Consider the following 22,662-nt stretch of genomic DNA (forward strand, 5'->3'; position numbering starts at 1 on the left):
CATGAAGAAAGCAGTAGCAACAAACTAAACAATCATCATGCTAAGCTAACAGAATGGGTCAAGTCAATCACATCATTCTCTAATGATGTGACCCCGTTAATCAAATGACAACTCATGTCTATGGCTAGGAAACTTAACCATCTTTGATTCAACGAGCTAGTCAAGATAGAGGCATACTAGTGACACTCTATTTGTCTATGTATTCACACATGTACTAAGTTTCCGATTAATACAATTCTAGCATGAATAATAAACATTTATCATGATATAAGGAAATAAATAATAACTTTATTATTGCCTCTAGGGCATATTTCCTTCAGTCTCCCACTTGCACTAGAGTAAAAAATCTAGTTCACATCTTTATGTGATTAGTTCACATCTCCATGTGACTAATACCCAAAGGGTTTACTAGAGTCAATAATCTAGTTCACATCGCTATGTGATTAACACCCAAAGAGTAATCATGTTTTTCTTGTGAGAGAAGTTTAGCCTACGGGTCTGCAACATTCAGATACGTATGTATTTCGCAAATTTCTATATCTGCAATGCTCTGCACGGAGCTACTCGAGCTAAGTGCTCCCACTTTCAATATGTATCTAGATCAAGACTTAGAGTCATCTAGATCGATGTAAAAAGCTTGCATCGACATAACTCTTTACGATGAACTCTTTTATCACCTCCATAATCGAGAAACATTTCCTTAGTCCTCTAAGGATAATTTTGACCGCTGTCAAGTGATGTACTCCTATATCACTATTGTACTCCCTTGCCAGAAAGATGCTAAGGTATACAATAGGACTGGTGAACAACATAGCATAGTTTATAGAACCTATGACTGAGGCATGTGGAATGACTTTTCATTCTCTTTCTATTTTCTGCTGTGGTCGGGTTTTGAGTCTTTACTCAACTTCACACCTTGCAACACAGGCAAGAACTCCTTCTTTGACTGTTCCATTTTGAACTACTTCAAAATCTTGTCAAGGTATGTACTCATTGAAAAAACTTATTAAGTGTCTTGATCTATCTCTATAGATCTTGATGCTCAATGTGTAAGCAGCTTCATCAAGGTCTTTCTTTGAAAAACTCTTTTCAAACACTCCTTTATGCTTTCCAGAAAATTCTACATTATTTCCGATCAACAATATGTCATTCACATATACTTATCAGAAATGTTGTAGTGCTCCCACTCACTTTCTTGTAAATACAGGCTTCACCGCAAGTCTGTATAAAACCATATGCTTTGATCACTTTATCAAAGCATATATTCCAGCTCCGAGATGCTTGCACCAGTCCATAGACGGATCGCTGTAGCTTGCTCACTTTGTTAGCACCTTTAGGATCGACAAAACCTTCTGGTTGCATCATATACAACTCTTCTTTTAATAAATCCATGAAGGAATATAGTTTTGACATCCATTTGCCTCATAAAATGCGGCAACCGCTAACATGATTCGGACATACTTTTACGCATCGATATGAGTGAGAAAATCTCATCGTAGTCAACACCTTGAACTTGTCAAAAACATTTTGTGACAATTCGAGCTTTGTAGATAGTAACACTACTATCAGCGTTCGTCTTCCTCTTGAAGATCCATTTATTCTTAATGACTCACCGATCAGCGGGCAAGTCAATCAAAGTCCATACTTTGTTCCCATAGATGGATCACATCTTAGATTTCATAGCCTCAAGCCATTTCGTGGACTCTGGGCTCATCATCGCTTCCTCATAGTTCGTAGGTTAGTCATGGTCAAGTAACATGACATCCAGAACAGGACTACGATACCACCCTGGTGCGGATCTCACTCTGGTTGACCTATGAGGTTCGGTAGTAACTTGATCTGAAGTTACATGATCATCATCATTAGCTTCCTCACTAATTGGTGTAGGAGTCACAGGAACAGATTTCTGTGATGAACTACTTTCCAATAAGGGAGCAGGTGCAGTTACCTCATCAAGTTCTACTTTCCTCCCACTCACTTCTTTCGAGAGAAACTCCTTCTCTAGAAAGGAACCATTCTTAGCAACAAATGCCTTGCCTTCGGATCTGTGATAGAAGGTGTACCCAACTGTCTCCTTTGGGTATCCTATGAAGACACATTTCTTCGATTTGGGTTTGAGCTTATCAGGATGAAACTTTTTCACATAAGCATCGCAACCCCAAATTTTAAGAAACGACAACTTTGGTTTCTTGCCAAACCATAATTCATATGGCGTCGTCTCAATGGATTTAGATGGCACCCTATTTAACGTGAATGCAGCTGTCTCTAATGCATAACCCCAAAACGATAGTGGTAAATCAGTAAGAGACATCATAGATTGCACCATATCTAATAAAGAACGGTTACGATGTTCGGACACACCATTACACTGTGGTGTTCCAGGTGGCGTGAGTTGCGAAACTATTCCGTATTGTTTCAAATGAAGACCAAACTCGTAACTCAAATATTCTCCTCCACGATCAGATCGTAGAAACTTTATTTTCTTGTTACGATGATTTTCCACTTCACTCTAAAATTATTTGAACTTTTTAAATGTTTCAGATTTATGTTTCATCAAGAAGATATACCCATATCTTACTCAAATCATCTGTGAAGGTCAGAAAATAACGATACCTGCCGCGGGCCTCAACACTCATCGGACTGCATACATCAGTATGTATTATTTCCAACAAGTCTGTTGCTCGCTCCATTGTTCCGGAGAACGGAGTCTTAGTCATCTTGCCCATGAGGCATGGTTTGCAAGCATCAACTGATTCATAATCAAGTGATTCCAAAATCCCATCAACAGGGATTTTCTTCATGCGCTTTACACCAATATGACCTAAATGGCAGTGCCACAAATAAGTTGCACTATCATTATTAACTTTGCATCTTTTGGCTTCAATATTATGAATATGTGTATCACTACGATCGAGATTCAATAAACCATTCACGTTGGGTGTATGACCATTGAAGGTTTTATTCATGTAAACAGAACAGCAATTATTCTCTGACTTTAAATGAATAACCGTATTGCAATAAACATGATCAAATCATATTCATGCTTAACGCAAAAACCAAATAACATATATTTAGGTTCAACACTAATCCCGAAAGTATAGGGAGTGTGCGATGATGATCATATCAATCTTGAAACCACTTCCAACACACATCGTCACTTCACCCTTAACTAGTCTCTGTTCATTCTGCAACTCCCGTTTCGAGTTACTAATCTCACCAACTGAACTAGTATCAAATACTGAGGGGTTGCTATAAACACTAGTAAAGTACACATCAATAACATGTATATCAAATATACCTTTGTTCACTTTGCCATTCTTCTTATCCGCCAAATACTTGGGGTAGTTCTGCTTCCAGTGACCAGTTCTTTTGTAGTAGAAGCACTTAGTCTCAGGCTTAGGTCTAGACTTGGGCTTCTTCACTTGAGCAGCAACTTGCTTGCCGTTCTTCTTGAAGTTCCCCTTCTTCCCTTTGCCCTTTTCTTGAAACTAGTGGTCTTGTCAACCATCAACACTTGATGCTTTTCTTGATTTCTACCTTCGTCAATTTCAGCATCACGGAGAGCTTGGGAATCGTTTTCGTTATCCCTTGCATATTATAGTTCATCACGAAGTTCTAGTAACTTGGTGATAGTGACTAGAGAGCTCTGTCAATCACTATCTTATCTGGAAGATTAACTCCCACTTGATTCAAGTGATTGTAGTACTCAGACATTCTAAGCACATGCTCACTAGCTGAGCTATTCTCCTCCATCTTGTAGGCAAAGTGCTTGTCAAAGGTCTCATACCTTTTGACATATGGGCATGAGTCTGAAATACTAATTTCAACTCTTGGAACATCTCATATGCTCCATGGCATTCAAAACGTCTTTGAAGCCCCGATTCTAAGTTGTAAAGCATGGTGCACTAAACTATCAAGTAGTCATCATATCGAGCTCGCCAAACATTCATAACATTTGCATCTGCTCCTGCAATCGGTCTGTCACCTAGCGGTGCATCAAGGACATAATTCTTCTGTGCAGCAATGAGGATAATCCTCAGATCACGGATCCAATCCACATCATTGCTACTAACATCTTTCAACTTAGTTTTTCTCTAGGAACATATCAAAATAAACGGGGAGCTACATCGCGAGCTATTGATCTACAACATAGTTATGCAAATACTATCAGGACTAAGTTCATGATAAATTAAAGTTCAATTAATCATATTACTTAAGAACTTCTAGTTAGATAGACATCCCTCTAGTCATCTAAATGATCACGTGATCCAAATCAACTAAACCATGTCCGATCATCACGTGAGATGGAGTAGTTTTCAATGGTAAACATCGCTATGTTGATCATATCTACTATATGATTCACGCTCAACCTTTCGGTCTCCAGTGTTCCGAGGCCATATCTGCATATGCTAGGCTCGTCAAGTTTAACCCGAGTATTCCGCGTGTGCAAAACTGGCTTGCACCCGTTGTATGTGAACGTAGAGCTTATCACACCCGATCATCACGTGGTGTCTCGGTACGACGAACTATCGCAACGGTGCATACTCAGGAAGAACACTTATACCTTGAAATTTAGTGAGAGATCATCTTATAATGCTACCGCCAAACTAAGAAAAATAAGATGCATAAAGGATAAACATCACATGCAATCAAAATATGTGACATGATATGGCCATGATCATCTTGCGCCTTTGATCTCCATCTCCAAAGTACCGTCATGATCTCTATCATCACCGGCATGACACCATGATCTCCATCATCTTGATCTCTATCAATGTGTCGTCACATGGTCGTCTCGCCAACTATTGCTTTTGCAACTATTGCTATCGCATAGCGATAAAGTAAAGCAATTACATGGCACTTGCATCTTATGCAATAAAGAGACAACCATAAGGCCTCTGCCAGTTGCCGATAACTTTAACAAAACATGATCATCTCATACAACAATTTATATCTCATCACGTCTTGACCATATCACATCACAACATGCCCTGCAAAAACAAGTTGACGTCCTCTACTTTGTTGTTGCAAGTTTTACGTGGCTGCTACGGGCTGAGCAAGAACCATTCTTACCTACGCATCAAAAACCACAACGCGGTATAGTGATTGCTTTTTGATATTCAGAAAGAACCCTATTCATTGAATCCGATTCAACTAAAGATGGAGAAACAAACACCCACTAGCCACCTGTGTGCGAAGCACGTCGGTAGAACCAGTCTCGCGTAAGCGTATGCGTAATGTCGGTCTGGGCCGCTTCATCCAACAATGCCACTGAATCAAGAATCAACTAGTGACGGCAAGCAATATGTATATACCCACACCCACAACTCCTTTGTGTTCTACTTGTGCATATAACATCTACGCATAAACCTGGCTCTGATACCGCTGTTGGGGAACGTAGTAATTTCAAAAAAAAATCTACGCACACGCAAGATCATGGTGATGCATAGCAATGAGAGGGGAGAGTGTTGTCCACGTACCCTCGTAGACTGTAAGCGGAAGCATTGTGAGGACACGGTTGATGTAGTCGTCCGTCTTCACAATCCGACCGAACTAAGTACCGAACATACGGCACCTCCGAGTTCAGCACATGTTCAGCTCGGAGACGTCCCACGAACTTCAATCCAGCAGAGCTTCGAGGGAGAGTTCTGCCAGCACGACAGCGTGATGACGGTGATGATGATGCTACCGACGCAGGGCTTCGCCTAAGCATCACTACAATATGACCGAGGTGGATTATGGTGGAGGGGGGCACCGCACACGGCTAAGATCAACTGATCAACTTGTGTGTCCATGGGGTGCCCCCTCCCCCATATATAAAGGAGTGGAGGAGGGGGAGGGCCGGCCCTCTACTATGGTGCGCCCTGGGGAGTCCTACTCCCACCGGGAGTAGGATTCCCCCCTTCCATGTAGTAGGAGTAGGAGAGAAGGAAAGGGAAAAGAGAAGAGAAGGAAGGAGGGGGCGCCGCCCCTCCCCCTAGTCCAATTCGGACTAGGCATTGGGGGGAGGGGCAGCCTCCCCTCTCTCTTTCCCCTAAATCCCAATAAGGCCATATACTCCCCGGCGAATTCCCGTAACTCTCCGGTACTCCGATAAATACCCGAACTACTCAGAACCTTTCCGATGCCCAAATATAGCCTTCCAATATATCGATCTTTATGTCTCAAACATTTCGAGACTCCTCGTCATATCCCTGATCTCATCCGGGACTCCGAACAACCTTTGGAACATCAAAACACATAAACTCATAATACCGATCGTCACCGAATGTTAAGCGTGCGGACCCTACGGGTTCGAGAACTATGTAGACATGACCGAGACTCATCTCCGGTCAATAACCAATAGCGGAACCTGGGTGCCCATATTGGCTCCTACATATTCTACGAAGATCTTTATCGGTCAAACCGCATAACGGTATACGTTGTTCCCTTTGTCATCGGTATGTTACTTGCCCGAGATTCGATCGTCGGTATCTCAATACCTAGTTCAATCTCGTTACTGGCAAGTCTCTTTACTCGTTCCGTAATGCATCATCCCGCAACTAACTCATTAGTCACATTGCTTGCAAGGCTTATAGTGATGTGCATTACCGAGATGGCCCAGAGATACCTCTCCGACAATCGGAGTGACAAATCCTAATCTCGATCTATGCCAACTCAACAAGTACCATCGGAGACACCTGTAGAGCACCTTTATAATCACCTAGTTACGTTGTGATGTTTGGTAGCACACAAAGTGTTCCTCCGGTATTCGGGAGTTGCATAATCTCATAGTTAGAGGAACATGTATAAGTCATGAAGAAAGCAGTAGCAACAAACTAAACGATCGTGGTGCTAAGCTAACGGAATGGGTCAAGTCAATCACATCATTCTCTAATGATGTGATCCCATTAATCAAATGACAAATCATGTCTATGGCTAGGAAACTTAACCATCTTTGATTCAATGAGCTAGTCAAGTAGAGGCATCCTAGTGACACTCTGTTTCTCTATGTATTTACACATGTACTAAGTTTCCGGTTAATACAATTCTAGCATGAATATTAAACATTTATCATGATATAAGGAAATAAATAATAACTTTATATTGCCTCTAGGGCATATTTCCTTCAGTCTTCCCTTGGGGTGTTGTGTTCTTCTCACTTCCCATTGAGTATCTAGATTATTTCCGTGTTGCCTTCCTCCTGCATTTGATTGTATGGCTATCATTAGTTGTTGATTTAGAGTGTGTTGGTATATTAGAGTGGCTTATTGTTAACATGCTTCATGAGTTTGATTTGGATTGATGTTGAGTATTAATTTTATTGTGAACCATCAATGCTTACTCTTATGATGATCGTTCGCTCGTGGGAAAACTTTGGTTGTGTGCATGGATTGGTGGTCCATGGTGTTATTTTTGTTGTTTTGTTATGGCATGGAGAAAAATCCTTGTGTTTTATTTTCTGATTTTGGGTTGTTATGTTGATGTGTGGTAATGATCAGATGTAGTTCCTCCACAGTAAATGTGTAGTATTATTTCCAGCGATCACAATATGGGGCTCCCAAATCATTTTTACATGTCATTAATGTCTATCCGAGTAGGCCAAGATTGATGCATATCTGTGCATTGAGGTGATAGATTATCCTGTCATATACACATGAGGATGCCACAGTCCATCTTTCGAAAGCGGCTCGGCAATTTGTACAAAATTCTACTAGTTGTGTTCATATCGAACCAAGATAAAAGGACAAAATGTGTAAAATTTTCACGCACGTATATAAAATGACATGCTAGTGCCACAAAGAGTATGCATGCGTTGTAATAACATTGAAAGGGACTTTCTAAAATGGTGTCTACTAATTAGAAAATAAAGTGTTTACTACAATCACGCCAAATTATGTTATGATCATAGGTCAGCATGGTGTTCGACTCCTCTACAGTTAACTTGTTACCTTAGCTGTCAAAATATGCAGTCTAGTTGCAATCCAATGGCTCTCTTGTCCCCTATCACTCTTTCCTGCAAATGGAGGATTCCATAGACTATGAGGAGACGGTTGCCTGAAGCGCACCAGTAAGAAGCAGACGTCCATATGGCTTACCAGCCAGTGTGTTTGCGAAGTTGCGCTCGTCATGGTTCGGGTCGCTAGAATGCTGCCCTAGGTCGTGCAGACGACGTTGGATTGCAGTAGTCCATCCAACTTTGGGCAACATGGCTTCTCTGGGTGCCGCGTCATGCTCCCACTCTCCACGCAGGACATGCAGTTCTTAATGCTCAACACCCCATTCATGCACTCTAAGTTGATCCTAGCAGTTGGTGATGTCGCACCAGATGGCCCTGCGCTGCCGCCGCGAGGCCTATCTGTTGGGGAACACAATAATTTCAAAAAAATTCCTACGCACACACAAGATCCATCTAGGTGATGCATAGCAATGAGAAGGGGAGAGTATGTCTACGTACCCTCGTAGACCGAAAGCGGAAGTGTTATGAAATGCGGTTGATGTAGTCGAACGTCTTCACGATCCAATCGATCAAGTACCGAACGTACGGCACCTCCGCGATCTGCACACGTTCAGCTCGGTGATGTCCCTCGTACTCTTGATCCAGTTGAGGCTGAGGGAGAGTTTCGTTAGCACGACGGCGTGATGACGGTGATGATGAAGTTACCGACGCAGGGCTTCGCCTAAGCACTACAACGATATGACCGAGGTGGAAATCTGTGGAGGGAGGCACCGCACACGGCTAAACAATCAACTTGTGTGTCTATGGGGTGCCCCCTCCCCCGTATATAAAGGGGTGGAGGAGGGGGCCGGCCGGCCACCTTGGGCGCGCCCCAAGCGGGGATCCTACTCCTACTAGGAGTAGGTTCCCCCCTTTCCTAGTCCTACTAGGAGGGGGAAGGAAGGAAGAGAGGGGAGGAAGGAAAGGGGGCCCGGCCCCCTCCCAATTCGGTTTGGGCTAGGAGGGGGGCGCTGAGGGAGTCCTGAACTAAGGGGTCCTCGGGCGTCCGGCCTGTTATCCATGGGCCGGAATGATGGGCTGTGAAGACATGAAGGCCGAAGAATGCACCGTGTTCGGATTGGACTCTACTTGGTGTGGAAGGCAAGCTTGGCGACCGAAGATTCCTTCTTATGTAACCGACTCCATGTAAACCCTAGATCCCCTTGGTTTCTATATAAACCGAAGGGGATAGTCCGGAAAGGATAACACATATACTCATTACCATATCCATAGGCTAGAATTCTAGGGTTTAGCCATTACGATCTCCTGGTAGATCAACTCCTCTTGTAATACTCATATTCATCAAGATCAATCAAGCAGGAAGTAGGGTATTAACTCCATAGAGAGGGCCTGAACCTGGGTAAACATCATGTCCCCCGTCTCCTGTTACCATCGATCCTAGACGCACAGTTCGGGACCCCCTACCCGAGATCCGCCGGTTTTGACACCGACGTTGGTGCTTTCATTGAGAGTTCCACTGTGCCGTCAACAAAAGCTTCGATGGCCCCTTCAATCGTCAATAACGACGATGTCCAAAGAGGAACCTTCCTTCCTGGACAAATCTTCATATTCGACGGCTTCGCACTACGGGCCAACTCGCTTGGCCATCTGGAGCAGATCGACAGCTACGCCCCTGGCCATCAGGTCAGATTTGGGAGCTTAAATTACGTTGCGGACGTCCGTGGAGACTTGATCTTCGATGGATTCGAGGCCGCGGCAACCGCTCCACATCGCCCTGATGAACATGGCTTAAACATGTCATCATGCCACATCCAGGAGATAGCTCTCGTAGCAGCTCTGGTCTCAAATCAGGAGCAATTCAAGTCGTCCGAAGATGGGAAGTTCAACCCCATCACAGGGACTACCGATTCCGCGACGCTGGAGCCACTCACAGATTCCACTTCGTACGGTATCTGCATCAACGGAACCCCGGACTCGCCTCCGATGTCGAGCTCCAAACCTTGCGAGCCCGCGTACACCAAACTCGATCGGTTATCGATCTTCAAGTTCAACACCGCAGATGTCTTCCAACACTCGCCCATGGGGGACATACTAAACTCGCTAAAAAACCTATCCCTGGCGGACGACCCATCTCCGAACTATGTTCGGTTCAAACTTACGGCGGACGACGGAGAATTTTGCTTCCCACCCGCCACCCACTTCATAGCCACTGTTGAAGATGTAACCAACACGCCCGATCCCCGCTCTGAAGACATCGACGGTGTGGACGACGATGAGGGGCAAGGCCAGAGCTTACTACCCGCTAGACACAGGATAAGCACTTACTGGTATGACGTGTGTATGATAGACACACCTTACGACGCTCTCGACGATGAGAAGGAGGATCCGGTCGAGGAGAAACCGCCTGGTACAAAGGCCGGACGCCGGCGCTCTAGGCCTCATCGCCCAAGAGAAAACACTGTTGATACATCTCCAACGTATCTATAATTTTTGATTGTTCCATGGTATTATATTATCAACCATGGATGTTTTATATGCATTTATATGCTATTTTATATGATTTTTGGGACTAACCTATTAACCTAGAGCCCAGTGCCAGTTTCTGTTTTTCGCTTGTTTTAGTGTATCGCAGAAAATGAAAATGAAACGGAGTCCAATTGAACTGAGACTTCACGAAACTTATTTTTGGAACGAAAGCAATCCAGAAGACTTGGAGTGTACGTAAGGGAAGCAACGAGGAAGGCACGAGGCAGGGGGGCGCGCCCACCCCCTGGGCGCGCCCTCCACCCTCATGGCCCCCCTAACGTATTTCTTCCTCCTATATATATACATATCCATATACCCTAAAAACTTCGGGGAGCACAATAGATCGGGAGTTCCGCCGCCAGAAGCCTTCGTAGCCACCAAAAGCCAATCTAGACCCGTTCCGGCACCCTGCCGGAGGGGGAATCCTTCTCCGGTGGCCATCTTCATCATCCCGGTGCTCTCCATGACGAGAAGGGAGTAGTTCTCCCTTGGGGCTGAGGGTATGTACCAGTAGCTATGTGTTTGGTCTCTCTCTCTCTCTCATGTTCTTGAGGTGGTACGATCTTGATGTATCACGAGCTTTGCTATTATAGTTGGATCTTATGATGTTTCTCCCCCTCTACTCTCTTGTAATGGATTGAGTTTCCCCTTTGGAGTTATCTTATCGGATTGAGTCTTTAAGGATTTGAGAACACTTGATGTATGTCTTGCGTGGGATACCCGTGGTGACAATGTGGTATTCTATTGATCCACTTCATGTATGTTTTGGTGATCAACTTGCGGGTTAGGGTTGGCACACGTTTTCGTCGTGATTCTTTGGTAGAAACTTTGGGGCACTCTTTGAGGTTCTATGTGTTGGTTGAATAGATGAATCTGAGATTGTGTGATGCATATCGTATAATCATACCCACGGATACTTGAGGTGACATTGGAGTATCTAGGTGACATTAGGGTTTTGGTTGATTTGTGTCTTAAGGTGTTATTCCAGTACGAACTCTAGGGCTGTTTGTGACACCTATAGGAATAGCCCAATGGATTGATTGGAAAGAATAACTTTGAGGTGGTTTCGTACCCTACCATAATATCTTTGTTTGTTCTCCGCTATTAGTGACTTTGGAGTGACTCTTTGTTGCATGTTGAGGGATAGTTTTATGATCCAATTATGTTATTATTGTTGAGAGAACTTGCACAAGTGAAAGTATGAACCCTAGGCCTTGTTTCCTAGCATTGCAATACCGTTTACGCTCAGTTTTATCATTAGTTACCTTGCTGTTTTTATATTTTCAGATTACAACAACCATTATCTACTACCCATATTGCACTTGTATCACCATCTCTTCGCCGAACTAGTGCACCTATACAATTTACCATTGTATTGGGTGTGTTGGGGACACAAGAGACTCTTTGTTATTTGGTTGCAGGGTTTCTTGAGAGAGATCATCTTCATCCTACGCCTCCTACGGATTGATAAACCTTAGGTCATCCACTTGAAGGAAATTTGCTACTGTCCTACAAACCTCTACACTTGGAGGCCCAACACCGTCTACAAGAAGAAGGTTGTGTAGTAGACATCAAGCTCTTTTCTGGTGCCGTTGCCGGGGAGGTGAGTGCTTGAAGGTATATCTTTAGATCTCGCAATCGAGTCTTTTAGTTTCTTGTTTTATCACTAGTCTAATTTATAAAAGAAAACTAAAAAATATGGAATTGATTTTGCCTCATATGCTTCATCTTTTTAATATCTTTCGTGAGTATGATGGAAAGGAAAATTGTGCCAAAGTGTTAGAAGAAGAATGCGTTAAATTGTTTGGCACTAAATCTTTGAATGATGAGCATGATTGCAATGTTGTTAGTATGAACTCCTTGAATATCCATGGTACTAATGATGATTGCACTAGTTATGATGAAAATGTCTCCTATAAACATGTCAATTTTTGTGGAGTGCATTGGGTTTGTAAGTACACACCAAATAGGGAAGATAGATATTGCATGAGGCATAAGTACTTAGAAACTAAATTGTTGTAAGAAAGGCTAGATGATTGTGCTGAAAATTTAAATTTTCTTGGCCGTACTTGTGGACTTTGCAAATTGTTTCATGATCTAATCATGTCCAAAAATTGTGATGACTTGATTTCCCTTGCACATTATAATGAACTTAGTTTGCTTATGGGATACGAAGAAATGAAACGTATAACTAACTATCTTCCAGAATTTGCCTGTTATAAACTTCTTGGCTTTGATCTAGAGAAAATTTATATGTATTGTGCGGTGAATTGTATTGAAAATCCTTATATCGCCAACTACATAAAGAAAAGAAAACAAATAGAAGACGAAGAGAATGCTAATGAAAGGGAAGAGACTTCCCAATATCCTCCTATTATTTCTTATGATGAATCAGGTAACGAGGAGGAGCTTTCTATTCAACCAATCTCATTACTAAGGAGCTCCGAAAAGAGGATTGAACCCACACATGATGTGGTGAAGAAGAAGAAAAGAAAAAGGAAGAGAGGTAAAAAGATATCTCCCCCGAATAATGCTGCTCCTATTACTATTGTGCCTTATGAAAATATAATTGTGGAAGATAATGATACTTCTTATGATCTTGAAAATCTTTTTGGCACTTGCTTGGAAGAATATGATAATTGCTATACTCTTGGTGCTATCCATACTATTAATGATGAGAGTGATTATGCTTATGATATATTTGCTGCAATTAATGTTTGTCCCAAGCTTGGGGATGCTATGTTTAATAATGATGATATTTTTAGCCTCCCAAGTTTTGATATGCAAAGTTGTTATGATGATAGCATGCCTCCTACTTATGATGATTATTGTGATGATACATATGCTATAAAAAGTAGTGATTATACTTATAAAACTTTTCATGATTATGATTACCCCTTTTCTGAACATTACTCTTATAATGTGGAAACAATTTATAGTATTCGAGTCTCTTATGATACTCCAACTATTCCGAATGAGAAGAATTTTGCTTATGTGGAGAGTAATAAAAATTCTATGCTTGTAGATAATGAAAAGAATGCTTTAGGTGCTGGTTATATTGTTGAATTCATTCATGATTCCACTGAAAATTATTATGAGGGAGGAATATATGCTTGTAGGAATTGCAATAATATCAAGTTTCCTCTCTATGTGCTTAAAGTTTTGAAGTTATTCTTGTTTTACCTTCCTATGCAAGTTGACTCTTGTTTCCGTAAGTTGTTTGCTCACAAAATCCCTATGCATAGGAAGTGGGTTAGACTTAAATGTGCTAGTCATATTCTTTATGATGCTCTCTTTATGTTTCAATTCTTATCTTTTATGTGAGCATCATTGAAATCATCATGCCTAGCTAGGGGCGTTAAACGATAGCGCTTGTTGGGAGGCAACCCAATTTTATTTTTGTTCCTTGCTTTTTGCTACTGTTTATAAATAAATAATTTATCTAGCCTCTGTTATGATTGAGTTTTTATGTTTTAATTAGTGTTTGTGCCTAGTAGAACCGTTGGGAAGACTTGGGGAAAGTCTTGTTGATCTTGCTGTAAAAAAACAGAAACTTTAGCGCTCACGAGAATTGCTGCCATTTTTTATTGGAGAGTTCTATTTAGTTAATTCTTTTTGCATATGATGAATAGATAAATTACTCACGTCCAGCAAGTTATTTCAGAATTTTTGGGGTTCCAGAAGTTTGCGTTAGTTACAGATTACTACAGACTGTTCTGTTTTTGACAGATTCTGTTTTCCGTGTTTTGTTTGCTTATTTTGATGAATCTATGGCTAGTAAAAGAGTTTATAAACCATAGAGAAGTTTGAATACAGTAGGTTTAACACCAATATGAATCAATAATGATTTAATTACAGTACCTTGAAGTGGTGTTTTGTTTTCTTTCGCTAACGGAGCTCACGAGTTTTCTACTTTAAGTTTTGTGTTGTGAAGTTTTCAAGTTTTGGGTAAAGATTCGATGGACTATGGAAAAAGGAGTGGCAATAGCCTAAGCTTCGGGATGCCCAAGGCACCCCAAGGTAATATTCTAGGACAACCAAGAGCCTAAGCTTAGGGATGCCCCGGAAAGCATCCCCTCTTTCGTCTTCGTTCATCGGTAACTTTACTTGGAGCTATATTTTTATTCGCCACATGATATGTGTTTTGCTTGGAGCGTCATTTTACTTTCTTTTGTTTTGATTGCTGTTTGAATAAAATACCAAGGTCTGAAATTCTTAAATGTTAGAGAGTCTTCATATAGTTGCATAATTATTCGACTACTCATTGATCTTCACTTATATCTTTCGAAGTAGTTTGTCATTTGCTCTAGTGCTTCACTTATATCTTTTAGAGCACGGTGGTGGTTTTATTTTGAAGAAATAGATGAACTCTCATGCTTAACTTATATTATTTTGAGAGTCTTTATAACAGCATGGTAATTTGTTTTGGTTATGAATTTAGTCCTAATATGATGGGCATCCAAGAGGGATATAATAAAAACTTTCATATAAAGTGCATTGAATACTATGAGAAGTTTGATACTTGATGATTGTTTTGAGATATGGAGATGGTAATATTAGAGTCATGCTAGTGAGTAGTTGTGAATTTGAGAAATACTTGTGTTGAAGTTTGTGATTCCCGTAGCATGCACGTATGGTGAACCGTTATGTGATGAAGTCGGAGCATGATTTATTTATTGATTGTCTTCCTTATGAGTGGTGGTCGGGGATGAGCGATGGTCTTTTCCTACCAATCTATCCCCCTAGGAGCATGCGTGTAGTACTTTGTTTCGATAACTAATAGATTTTTGCAATAAGTATATGAGTTCTTTATGACTAATGTTGAGTCCATGGATTATACGCACTCTCACCCTTCCACAATTGCTAGCCTCTCTAGTACCGCGCAACTTTCGCCGGTACCATAAACCCACCATATATCTTCCTCAAAACAGCCACCATACCTACCTATTATGGCATTTCCATAGCCATTCTGAGATATATTGCCATGCAACTTTCCACCGTTCCGTTTACTATGACACACTCCATCATTGTCATATTGCTTTGCATGATCATGTAGTTGACATTGTATTTGTGGCAAAGCCACCGTTCATAATTCTTTCATACATGTCACTCATGAGTCATTGCACATCCCGGTACACCGCCGGATGCATTCATATAGAGTCATATCTTGTTCTAAGTATCGAGTTGTAATTGTTGAGTTGTTAGTAAATAAAATTGTGATGATCATCATTATTAGAGCATTGTCCCAAGTGAGGAAAGGATGATGGAGACTATGATTCCCCCACAAGTCGGGATGAGACTCCGGACGAAAATAAATAAATAAAATAGGCCAAAGAAGCCCAAATAAAAAAAAGAGAAAAGAGGCCATAAAAAGGAGAAGGCCCGAATAAAAAAATAAAAAAATGAGAGAAAAAGAGAGAAGGGGCAATGCTACTATCCTTTTACCACACTTGTGCTTCAAAGTAGCACCATGATCTTCATGATAGAGAGTCTCCTATGTTGTCACTTTCATATACTAGTGGGAATTTTACATTATAGAACTTGGCTTGTATATTCCAATGATGGGCTTCCTCAAAATGCCCTAGGTCTTCGTGAGCAAGCAAGTTGGATGCACACCCACTTAGTTTCTTTTTGAGCTTTCATACACTTATAGCTCTAGTGCATCCGTTGCATGGAAATCCCTACTCACTCACATTGATATCTATTGATGGGCATCTCCATAGCCCGTTGATACGCCTAGCTGATGTGAGACTATCTTCTCCCTTTTTGTCTTCTCCACAACCACCATTCTATTCCACATATAGTGCTATGTCCATGGCTTAAGCTCATATATTGCGTGAAGATTGAAAAATTTTGAGAACACCAAAAGTATGAAACAATTGCTTGGCTTGTCATCGGGGTTGTGCATGATTTGAATACATTGTGTGGTGAAGATGGAGCATAGCCAGACTACATGATTTTGTAGGGATAACTCTCTTTGGCCATGTTATTTTGAAGAGACATGATTGCTTAGTTAGTATGCTTGAAGTATTATTGTTTTTATGTCAATATTAAACTTATATCTTGAATCTTATGGATCTGAATATTCTTGCCACAATAGAGTATTACATAGAGAAATATGTTAGGTAGCATTCCACATCAAAAATTCTGTTTTTATCATTTACCTACTCGAGGACGAGCATGAATTAAGCTTGGGGATGCTGATACGTCTCCAACGTATCTATAATTTTTGATTGTTCCATGCTATAATATTATCAACCTTGGATGTTTTATATGCATTTATATGCTATTTTATATGAATTTTGGGACTAACCCATTAACCTAGATCCCAGAGCCAGTTTCCGTTTTTTCCTTGTTTTAGAGTATCGCAGAAAAGGAAAATCAAACGGAGTCCAATTGACCTGAAACTTCATGGAACTTATTTTTGGAACGGAAGCAATCCAGAAGACTTGGAGTGTACGTAAGGGAAGCAACGAGGAAGGCACGAGGCAGGGGGCGCGCCCACCCCCTGGGCGCGCCCTCCACCCTCGTGGGCCCCTCGTGGCCCCCCTGACGTATTTCTTCCTCCTATATATATCCATATACCCTAAAAACTTCGGGGAGCACAATAGATCGGGAGTTCCGCCGCCAGAAGCCTCCGTAGCCACGAAAAGCCAATCTAGACCCGTTCCGGCACCCTGCCAGAGGGGGAATCCTTCTCCGGTGGCCATCTTCATCATCCCGGTGCTCTCCATGATGAGGAGGGAGTAGTTCTTCCTCGGGGCTGAGGGTATGTACCAGTAGCTATGTTTTTGATCTCTCTCTCTCTCTCTCTCTCTCGTGTTCTTGAGGTGGTACGATCTTGATGTATCGCGAGCTTTGCTATTATAGTTGGATCTTATGATGTTTCTCCCCCCTCTACTCTCTTGTAATGGATTGAGTTTCCCCTTTGGAGTTATCTTATCGGATTGAGTCTTTAAGGATTTGAGAACACTTGATGTATGTCTTGCGTGGGATACCCGTGGTGACAATGGGGTATTCTATTGATCCACTTGATGTATGTTTTGGTGATCAACTTGCGGGTTAGGGTTGGCACACGTTTTCGTCGTGATTCTCCGGTAGAAACTTTGGGGCACTCTTTGAGGTTCTATGTATTGGTTGAATAGATGAATCTAAGATTGTGTGATGTATATCGTATAATCATACCCACGGATACTTGAGGTGACATTGGAGTATCTAGGTGACATTAGGGATTTGGTTGATTTGTGTCTTAAGGTGTTATTCTAGTATGAACTCTAGGGCTGTTTGTGACACCTATATGAATAGCCCAACGGATTGATTAGAAAGAATAACTTTGAGGTGGTTTCGTACCCTACCATAATCTCTTTGTTTGTTCTCCGCTATTAGTGACTTTGGAGTGGCTCTTTGTTGCGTGTTGAGGGATAGTTTTATGATCCAGTTATGTTATTATTGTTGAGAGAACTTGCACAAGTGAAAGTATGAACCCTAGGCCTTGTTTCCTAGCATTGCAATACGGTTTACGCTCACTTTTATCATTAGTTACCTTGCTGTTTTTATAGTTTCAGATTACAACAACCATTATCTACTATCCATATTGCACTTGTATCACCATCTCTTCGCCGAACTAGTGCACCTATACAATTTACCATTGTATTGGGTGTGTTGGGGACACAAGAGACTCTTTGTTATTTGGTTGCAGGGTTGCTTGAGAGAGACCATCTTCATCCTACGCCTCCTATGGATTGATAAACCTTAGGTCATCCACTTGAGGGAAATTTGCTACTATCCTACAAACCTCTACACTTGGAGGCCCAACAACGTCTACAAGAAGAAGGTTGTGTAGTAGACATCAACTGCCAACACAAGAAGAAGGTTGTGTAGTAGACATCAACTGCCAACACTCTTTTTATCGTGCCAAAGGAACCTCTCGAGCAGGAGTACTTTAAACGCCGGCTTATAGCCACTGCAAGGAGCTTAAGAAAGAAGCAGCTGCAGCTTCAATCAAGCCAAGACTTGCTCAATGATAGATGGACCGAGGTCTTGGCCGCCGAAGAATATGGCCTTAGCAGCCCAGAAAAAAGCCACCCCAAGAGTAGGTGGCTCCCTCAATATGATGGCAGGGCGATGGAGCCCACACGACCATCGAAAAATGCGGCGGGCCGACCACAGTTCGGTCCAGACAAAGCAGCAGCCAAAGCAGAGCACCATACCAACCCATCCGGCCATCATAACAAAATAGCTCGGGGGAACACTCAACTATTAAGACACTACAGAGCTGACCACGACCGGTCCGAGCACCGTAAACGGAGCTCGCCGGAGGTGCTTCATAGTGTGGCCCAACATAGAGGAGCCGCACACCCCCTCTGCTTCACTAACGAAGTAATGGAACACGAATTTCCAGACGGGTTTAAACCCATTAACATCGAATCATATGATGGGACAACAGACCCTGCGGTATGGATCCAGGATTACCTCCTCCATATCCACATGGCCCGCGGAGACGACCTCCACACCATTAAATACCTACCCCTCAAACTTAAAGGGCCAGATCGGTACTGGCTAAACAGTTTGCCAGAAAATTCTATTGGCAACTGGGAAGATTTGGAAGACACCTTTCAAGAAAACTTCCAGGGAACATATGAACGGCCATTATGCGCCGATGACTTAAGTGACATTGTCCAGGAGCCCAGCGAGTCAGCTAGGGAGCTCTGGACCAGGTTCTTAGTCAAAAAGAACCAAATTGACGACTTTCCGGTCGTAGAAGCCCTCGCGGCCTTCAAACATAGCGTCCGGGGTGAATGGCTCGCGCGTCACCTCGGCCGGGAAGGACCCAAATCCATGACAGCCCTTACCGCTCTAATGAACCTCTTCTATGCGGGAGAAGACAACTGGCTTGCTTGTAAAAGCAATGACGCCAACGGCCCGGGCACTTCAGAAATCCGAGATGGCAACGGCAAGCCACAATGAACCAAACACAGCAGTCGCAGTAATATACGCGACACAGCGGCGAACGCCGGATTTCACAATCCGAAGCCCGGTCAACGGAAGAAGCCACTAAAGGGAAACCAGGATGGACCATCCACCCTTGACAGGATATTAGACCGACCTTGTCAGATTCACGGTCACCCCGATAAGCCAGCTAATCATACCAACCGTAACTGTTGGGTCTTCAAGTAGGCAGGCAAGCTTAACGCTGATCACAAGGGGAGGAGGCCACTGGGCGACAAAGACGACGGATCGGCTCGCCAGCAGAACACCAGGGGCCAAAAATAGTTCCCCTCCGATGTTCGACCACTCCCGGAACGCAAATAGCAGTTCGCTCCCTGCCACCCACCGACTGTACTGGCGAAATTTGCACCACGACACATCACTACGCACTCAAGATACCATGGGCATCGGCGGAAGCACAATACGGACAACCCTACAAGCATTCCAGTAACGTTTTTTTAATATATTTTCTCATTTTTTCTGTATCATCCTTAAAGAACAGGTGACCAACTGGACAACATCTACACCGGACTCTATCGGAGTTCGGATCCATACACTCACCTAAGGGGCTACTTCCGTTAAGGATCCCCCCTCCCCGAGGATGGGCGATGCAGACGTGCGACAGGAGGTCCAAAATTACTTTTTGTAGACCGCACTCTTTATTCCGAGCCTGTATTATGCCCTTTTTCCTCTGATCCCGACCACGAGCATGTCAAATAGCCGGGTCTGTGGTTTCTGTTTTTTATATACATACATATATACATACATACATATATGTATATATATATACATAAATTTATCACTGGCACATCGCTCCGTTCTCAGTAAGCCTCACCCGAACCGATCTCTCATACTCTTTCAACAATAAAGTACGGCCTCAACGGCTGCTCTGCAGATACACCTCGTCATACCCTGCCAGGGGCTCGGCATGGGAACGAATGAGCTGCCAGTAAAAGTCCGAACAACTCTATAGTGTCCTTCAGCATTGCAAGTTTGGCCTTATATGCATCAGCTCCGAATCATTTTCTTGGGTCAATAGTTGGGTTGCCCGGCTCCTATGTTTGCTACTGTACGTTCCGCTCTATCGGCTAGGGTAGTAAAGGGAGAACTACTGCGATTGTGCCCTGGCCTAGACCGAATGAGCACCTCAGTAGAGAAAGCCGAAAACTGACTGTCATGATGCGGCGAGAGCTGGTCAACCCCTTGATGACTTATTGGAATCTTTAGCGATTCTCCGTGTAATACGAGGGATCTTTCTTAGATCAAATATGTAAGGCACCACACGCCGCATACACACCAGGGGCTATGTCGTAGCCCCACCACAAAACTCCTATGGTTAAGTGAAAGTGTTAACGCCTTTTAGTCCGATTGCCTGGTTCGCCGCATTATCACCTCCTTCATGGACCAAGACGTTGGATAAAGAGTGATTAAATGCTTTTCCGAACACCCCCGTACTTCCTACGAGGGGGCTGAAGCCGATGACTGGAAAACTTTCAGATTATATTAAAACGACCGCACAGGAGGAATTCAAGCTTTTCGAGCAAAACATAAATAGATTAACTATGAAGTTGTCTTTTACAATCATCATACACGTCACTCGAACATTATGTTTTTTGAGCATTGACCCTCTATCAAGCGGGCAGCCTCCAGGACGTCTTCAAAATAACTCTCCGGTTCCGGATGGCCCCTACCTTCAGGTGGGCCCTTCATGGCGACATCGATGGCCTTCATCTTTCCCCAGAATGTCTTGACTCAGGCAAGGGCCATCCGTGCACCTTCAATGCATGTCGATCGCTTTGCAGCATCGATTCGCGACAACACGTCGACAAGCTTCTGCACCAAACCGAAATAGCTAGTCGTTGCAGGCTCGCTTGGCCACAGCTGGATTACAACATCCTTCATGGCAGCGCCAGATACCCTATGAAGTTCGGCCCATTGGGACATCTGTTCATTGAGCAGCAGCGGGCGCTTCGACGCACCGAACTGTGACTAAAAAAGCTTCTCCGTTGCATATCCAGCTCACGCTTGGTAATACCGCGCTGCATCGGAAGAACTCTTCGGCAAGTCCAAATACTCGTCCGAAGAACTCCACACTTGGTTCAGCTGAGCATAGTCCGGGTCGCCGAACTTAGTGTGCAGCAGAAAAGGCTTTCCAGCCACTATCTCTTTCGCCTGTCGAACCTCCTCACGGAGTGCTCTGGACTCTGATCGCGCTTCTCTTGCCTCCTGCTGGGCCTTGTCCAGTGATACGTCTCCAACGTATCTATAATTTTTGATTGCTCCATGCTATGTTATCTACTGTTTTGGGCAATATTGGGCTTTATTATCCACTTTTATATTATTTTTGGGACTAACCTATTAACCGGAGGCCCAGCCCAGAATTGCTGTTTTTTTGCCTATTTCAGTGTTTCGGAGAAAAGGAATATCAAACGGAGTCGAAACGGAACGAAATCAACTGGAGAAGTTATTTTTGGAAGGAAAGCTACCGGAAAAGCTTGGAGTGCATGCTAGGAAAGAAGGGAGGTGCCCACAAGGGTGGGGGGCGCGCCCACCCCCCTGGGGCGCACCCCCCTACCTCGTGGCCCCCCCTTCGGTCCACCGACGTGCTTCTTTCACCCATATATACCTACATATTCTAAAACTTCCAGAAGCGACAATAGATCGGGAGTTCCGCCGCCAGAAGCCTCCGTAGCCACCGAAAACCAATCTAGATCTATTCCGGCACCCTACTGGAGGGGGCAATCCTTCTCCGGTGGCCATCTTCATCATCCCGGTGCTCTCCATGACGAGGAGCGAGTAGTTCTCCCTCGGGGCTGAGGGTCTGTACCAGTAGCTATGTGTTTGATCTCTCTCTCTCTCGTGTTCTTGAGGTGATACGATCTTGATGTATCACGAGCTTTGCTATTATAGTTGGATCCTATGATGTTTTCTCCCCCCTCTACTCTCTTGTAATGGATTGAGTTTCCCCTTTGAAGTTATCTTATCGGATTGAGTCTTTATAGATTTGAGAACACTTGTTGTATGTCTTGCCGTGCGTATCTGTGGTGACAATGGGATATCACGTGATTCACTTGATGTATGTTTTGGTGATCAACTTGCGGGTTCTGCCCATGAACCTATGCATAGGGGTTGGCACATGTTTTCGTCGTAATTCTCCGGTAGAAACTTTGGGGCACTCTTTGAGGTCCTTTGTGTTGGTTGAATAGATG

The sequence above is a fragment of the Triticum dicoccoides genome, chromosome 6A, assembly GCF_002162155.2.
Source record: "Triticum dicoccoides isolate Atlit2015 ecotype Zavitan chromosome 6A, WEW_v2.0, whole genome shotgun sequence".
NCBI lineage: Eukaryota > Viridiplantae > Streptophyta > Magnoliopsida > Poales > Poaceae > Triticum > Triticum dicoccoides.